The sequence below is a fragment of the Schistocerca serialis genome, chromosome 1, assembly GCF_023864345.2.
Source record: "Schistocerca serialis cubense isolate TAMUIC-IGC-003099 chromosome 1, iqSchSeri2.2, whole genome shotgun sequence".
Taxonomy (NCBI): Eukaryota; Metazoa; Arthropoda; class Insecta; order Orthoptera; family Acrididae; genus Schistocerca; species Schistocerca serialis.
In genome coordinates this window covers 280,730,045-280,736,044 of record NC_064638.1, presented here as the reverse complement: position 1 = coordinate 280,736,044, position 6,000 = coordinate 280,730,045, and positions in this window count along the sequence as shown.

Genomic DNA, 6,000 nt, shown 5'->3' with positions numbered 1-6,000 from the left:
AACTTAGAACTACTTAAACTTAACTAACCTAAGGACATCACACACATCCATGCCCGAGGCAGAATTCGTACCTGCGCTCGTAGCAGTCGCGCGGTTCCGGACTGAAGCGCCTAGTACCGCTCGGTCATAGCGGCCGGCGAATCTCCGATATTTTTAAAAATATCAACCATCCTACTGCCACTCACACCCATGCAGCGTCATGCCTGGAAGGGGCCCTGCGTACCAGCAACAGTTCATCCTCAGTGACGCGCCTCTCTTCTCCATTGAAAGCGATGAGCAGCCGTTTCTGTCTAGAGGCACAGTAGTGTCACGAAAAGCGGCTTATGGTCTCAATACACGACAATCCCGCCAGCCTCGTGCGATGGTGTGGAGCGATGACCTGTGGTGCCCGTTACCGTTAGTGTTCCTAACGGGCTCGGTGTCAGCCGTACGGCACGTGGAGGAGGTCCTGCAGCCGGTGCTCTTCCGTTAGTGAACGCTCGCGCCAATGCCCTTTGTCAACGAGACAACGTTCGTCTCCACACTGCTGCCACCTCCCAAGACACTGCTGCCACCTCCCAAGCGTGTCTTGCAGCTGAAGATACTCTGCCATGGACAGCCGCATCGCCGTTTTAGCCATCTCAGTTCAAGGTCAAAGCTTCAACATACACATAAAGTGCCCCTCAACAGCACCTAACAGCAAAAAGAATGAAGATTTAATAAGAGATAAGCTCTCTCAGAAAATAACGGCAAAAACTGTTAGCAGTAGGTCTCTCCACCAAACGACATCTAAAGCAGCTGTGAAAGACACAAAATCAACGAAGTATACTGTCATTCCGTACAGATCCACATTTTCACATAAAATTTTCAACCTAGTCAAAAAGAAGAACGTCAAAATCAGCTTTTCCACACGTTAGCATCCTCAAAAAAAGATCTCGACTTGAACTATAATAACTGACCTAAGTTTTACAGTGGACAAACGGCTCCGTTTCTGAAAGAAGGTTTAAAGAACACCTTGACACCCTACGAACGACTAACTAAAGCAATTCAGCCATTGCCAACCATCTCACATAAAACAATCATACAGTGCATGAGCCGGCCGCGGTGGCCGAGCGGTTCTAGACACTTCAGTCCGGAACCGCGCGACTGCTACGGCCGCAGGTTCGAATCCTGCCTCGGGCATGGATGTGTGTGATGTCCTTAGGTTAGTTAGGTTTAAGTAGTGCTAAGTTCTAGGGGACTGATGACCTCAGATGTTAAGTCCCATAGTGCTCAGAGCCATTTGAACAGTGCATGAAATACAAATTTTACGTCTTACCCATAAGGATAGCACAGTGAATCTTATAGAGGACACTGAGATCTACATACATAGGAATGTGTTCCCTCATCCAATTCGGAATGAGCAAACAGAGATCCAACATCTCCTTCCTAAGTAACTTCCGAGATACCTCTTCTTTTAGTCCAAAAAATATTGCCATAGTGCAAGACGGCCATAGCACACTTCATATGGTGTCTCATTTAAAAAAATTTTAGGCATTTTGCATGAATGCAATATAAACTACCTATACCTTTATTGTAAAATTCACATTTACATGGTATTCATATTCTGATATATAAAAACAGTACAGCTTATTTCTTACATTACAAATTGACAGTTAGTAAAATATAGGGTGGTCCATTGATAGTGACCGGGCCAAGTACCTCACGAAATAAGCATCAAACGAAAATCTACAAAGAACGAAACTCGTCTAGCTTGAAGGGGGAAACCAGATGGCGCTATGGTTAGCCCGCTAGATGGCGCCGTCATAGGTCAAACGGATATCAACTGCGTTTTTTAAAAATAGGAACCCCCATTTTTCATTACATATTCGTGTACTACGTAAAGAAATATGAATGTTTTAGTTGGACCACTTTTTTCGCTTTGTGGTAGATGGCGCTGTAAGAGTCACAAACGTGTAAGTACGTGGTATCACGCAATATTTCGCCAGTGCGGACGGTATTTACTTCGTGATACATTAGCCGTGTTAAAATGGACCGTTTATCAATTGCGGAAAAGGTCAATATCGTGTTGATGTATGGCTATCGTGATCAAAATGCCCAACGGGCGTGTGCTATGTGTGATGCTCGGTATCCTGGACATCATCCAAGTGTCCGGACCGTTCGCCGGACAGTTACGTTATTTAAGGAAACAGGAAGTATTCAGCCACATGTGAAACGTCAACCACGACCTGCAACAAATGATGATACCCAAGTATCCACTCAGTGAACAACCAAATGGAACTCAATACATTTCCTGTGTTCCCCTATCCACCGAACCGCAGTGCGCATATCACCTAGTAGTTGCGCAGCGCCGATGATCTGCTCTCTGTAGCCTTGGCCACTCAGTGGATGCAATATGCTGTCTGCAAACTCCCAGCGCTCAAATTACCTCTCTACAAGACAACACGAATCAAGATTTCTGTTTGCTCTCTAGACAGGAACAGAAATTCCACTCAGGTACTCTGTAAAGAAGCACTTCAGTGTGTATCACACTCCACAAGCGTCTTCTAACCAAACTGCGTGCCTACGGAGTATCGCCTCAGTTGTGCGACTGGATTTGTGATTTTCTGTCAGAAAGGTCACAGTTCGTAGTAATATCCGGCGTTCCCCAAGAAAGTGTTAAAGGCCCTCTATTGTTCCTGATCTGTGTTAACGACTTAGGAGACAATCTGAGTCGCCGTCTTAGATTGTTTGCAGATGATGCTGTCATTTACCGTCTTGTAAAGTCATCAGATGAACAAAACGACTTGCAAAATGATTTAGATAAGATATCTGTATGGTGCGAAAAGTGGCAATTGACCCTGAATAACGGAAAGTGTGAAGGTATTCACATGAGTACTAAAATAAATCAGCTAAATTTTGATTACGCGATAAGTCACACAAATCTGAAGGCTGTAAATTCAACTAAATACTTAGGGTTTACAATTGCAAATTAAATTGGAACGATCACATAGATAATATTGTGGGTAGAGCAAACTAAAGACTGCGATTCATTGGCAGAACACTTAGAAGGTGCAACAGATCTACGAAAGAGACTACTCACACTATGCTTGTCCGCCCTATTCTGGAGTATTGCTGTGCGGTATGGGATCCTCGTCAGGTGGGACTGACGGATGACATCGAAAAAGTACGAAGAGGGGCAGATCGTTTAGTATTATCGCGAAAAAGGGGAGACAATGCCACAGTCATGATACGTGAACTGGAGTGGTAGTCATTAAAACAAAGGCGTTTTTCGTCGCGACGGGATCTTCTCATGAAATTTCAATCACCAGTTTTCTCCTCCGATTTCGAAAACATTCTGTTGACACCCGCCTACATAGGGAGAAATGATCATCACGATAAAATAAGAGAAATCAGGGCTCGCACAGAAAAATTTAAGTGCTCGTTTTTCCCGCGTGCCTTTCGAGAGTGGAACGGTAGAGAGACAGCTCGAAGGTGGTTCATTGAACCCTCTGCCAGGCACTTTATTGTGAATAGCAAAGTAATCACGTAGATGTAAATGTAGATGAGATGTAGAGCTAAAGAACCGTCACTCGAGTAAACAGAATAATAACTGATATGCAGTACTACACAAATTGTTACTACCTTCTGTTTTAGCAAGTGTCAGCCAATGACATGTTTAATAATCAGACTTTGCACTGTAAACGTTGATCTAATACAAATATAATTACATCTACATATATGTAGGTATATGTTATTATATTTGTATCATACCTGACACACCTGTGCGACAGCTTTCGCACAGCTCGTACAGGTGTGCCCTGAAGGCTTTGGATTTTGAATGGAATGAAGTGTACGCCGACCCTGTGTCATTATTTTTGCGTGCTGCAACACTTCAAACCAGTCTCTGCTTCAATTATTGGGACAGATTTCCTAGGATTTTGCTGAATAATTCCAAAAATCGTGGCGACATTGTCAGGGGCAACTATAGTTTGCTTGCGGCCAACATTCCCCGCTACGTCATCAGGCACGCTGCCTGCCCATATGACGAGAAACTCGAGAATAGTTTTTGCATCGGGTCCTTTTGGTACATTATGTCGTAGTTGAAAACTGCGCCTTATTGCCGAAAGACTGTGTTCTAACCTTTGGTATTCCAGTGCCACAAAAACACGTTATTTAATGGAATACCAGATTTCTACCTCTTCGTTCGCTGCACTAACCTTCTTTCAAGTTTCAGTGGTGAAACTGATCGCTCCGAGTTGTGGCGCACTGTTTATAGTTACTGTTTGTCGCCATTACAGCGCCATCTGTTAACAGTTTTTTGAACTATTTCGAAACTTCTGTATAAATTTCTTACATCTTTCACAGTTAACATACCGTTTGTTGCACCCGAATATCGATCTTGATTTTCGAGATAATTAATTTTGAAATCAGGAACTCCTTCGCCGGGCACCCAGTAAAATCATTACTATTCTAACATCTATGAAACCATAGTTTTTTATTACCCAAGTGAAGCTGAGCCACATTTTTGTGAATGTTGAGCGTGTGTGCTGCCATAAAACATAGAATAGTGAGTTCTGAAGCACTTACATAGGGCATGTGCAAAATTATGTTAACTTTAACATGCAAAAAATGGAAATGTCGTGTGGCTACGGCCTCCCGTCGGGTAGACCGTTCGCCTGGTGCAGGTCTTTCGATTTGACGCCACTTCGGCGAGCTGCGTGTCGATGGGGATGAAATGATGATGATTAGGACAACACAACACCCAGTCCCTGAGCGGAGAAAATTTCCGACCCAGCCGGAAATCGAACCCGGTCCCTTAAGATTAACAGTCTGTCACGCTGACGACTTTTTTTTTTATTATTTTTTTTTCTAGTTTTTTCTTTTCTTTTTTTTTCTTATCGTAAGCGGTCGCCTTACCATTTTTTTTTGTACTTTTTACTTTTTATATATATATATATATATATATATATATATATATATATATATATATATATATATATATATTTTTCCTCTGCCATCCTTTTTTTTATATATATAGATGGAAAAAGGCGTCTTTCAGTTACGACAAACAAATTTAGAATGTACATCCGTAGCAACAACAGAACAAGAGTTTCTTCTAAACTATGAAAGAGAATTTGAAACCAATAGCGTGGTGATAGATAATAAAGAAAGAAAAACGTAACCAAATCCCGCACGCCATTCCGTGTGCATGGCCCATCTGCGTACAGATTCCATGTTCTAAATTGGTACAACATTTCGCAGCGTTTGGAGCTCCATGACGGCGGTCATCCTCTGCCCGGTACTCCCCAACTGTGAGGGGGGTTATCGAAGACACTGCGTAAATAGTTGGCAAATAGTTGTCGGTATCGGGGTGTACACTCAAGTGTGCTATGACTGTCCTGGAGAAATTGCCAGTAATCAAGCACCATCTTCTCATCATCTCGAAAGAGGTAGTATATGGACATGCCTTTAAACCATGTGAGAGCATGAGTCTTCGCAGGTGGGAAATAAGTATCCTCTGGACAAAGGAGGAGCCGTGGCTCAATTGTGCGAGGCGCGATACGTAGGTAGCAGGCGAGGATCTTCTGCACTAGCAGCCATACCTCTAACGCCGATCCACATATTAAACGGTGGTCGTCAGTATCCACGAGGTGGCAATGTGGACAAAGGGGGGAATCCGCCATCCCAATAGCGTGCAGCCTTTGTCGTGTTACAACCTTCCCGTTCACCACCTGGTACCACGCGGCTCGCACCCGCGTGGGGAGGAACGGCTTCTGGACCGCTCTCCACACTGCAGGCCATAGGGTCGTAGGGCTCTTCCTCTCAATCACATTGCGAGGGATTGACCTTAGCAGCAGTCTGTAAAAGTCTCTCGCCTTGGGAGGGCGAGTGTTGGGAAGGTCTGGGTGCACGTAACTATACTCAAGAATAAATGCCGAGAGGTGCGAGAGTGAGGGTGTAATGTGCGCAACCGTGACAGGTGGCAGAAGAGACGCCGGCAGCAATTCCTCTAACAGACGACCCGTAAGGGAAGCATCT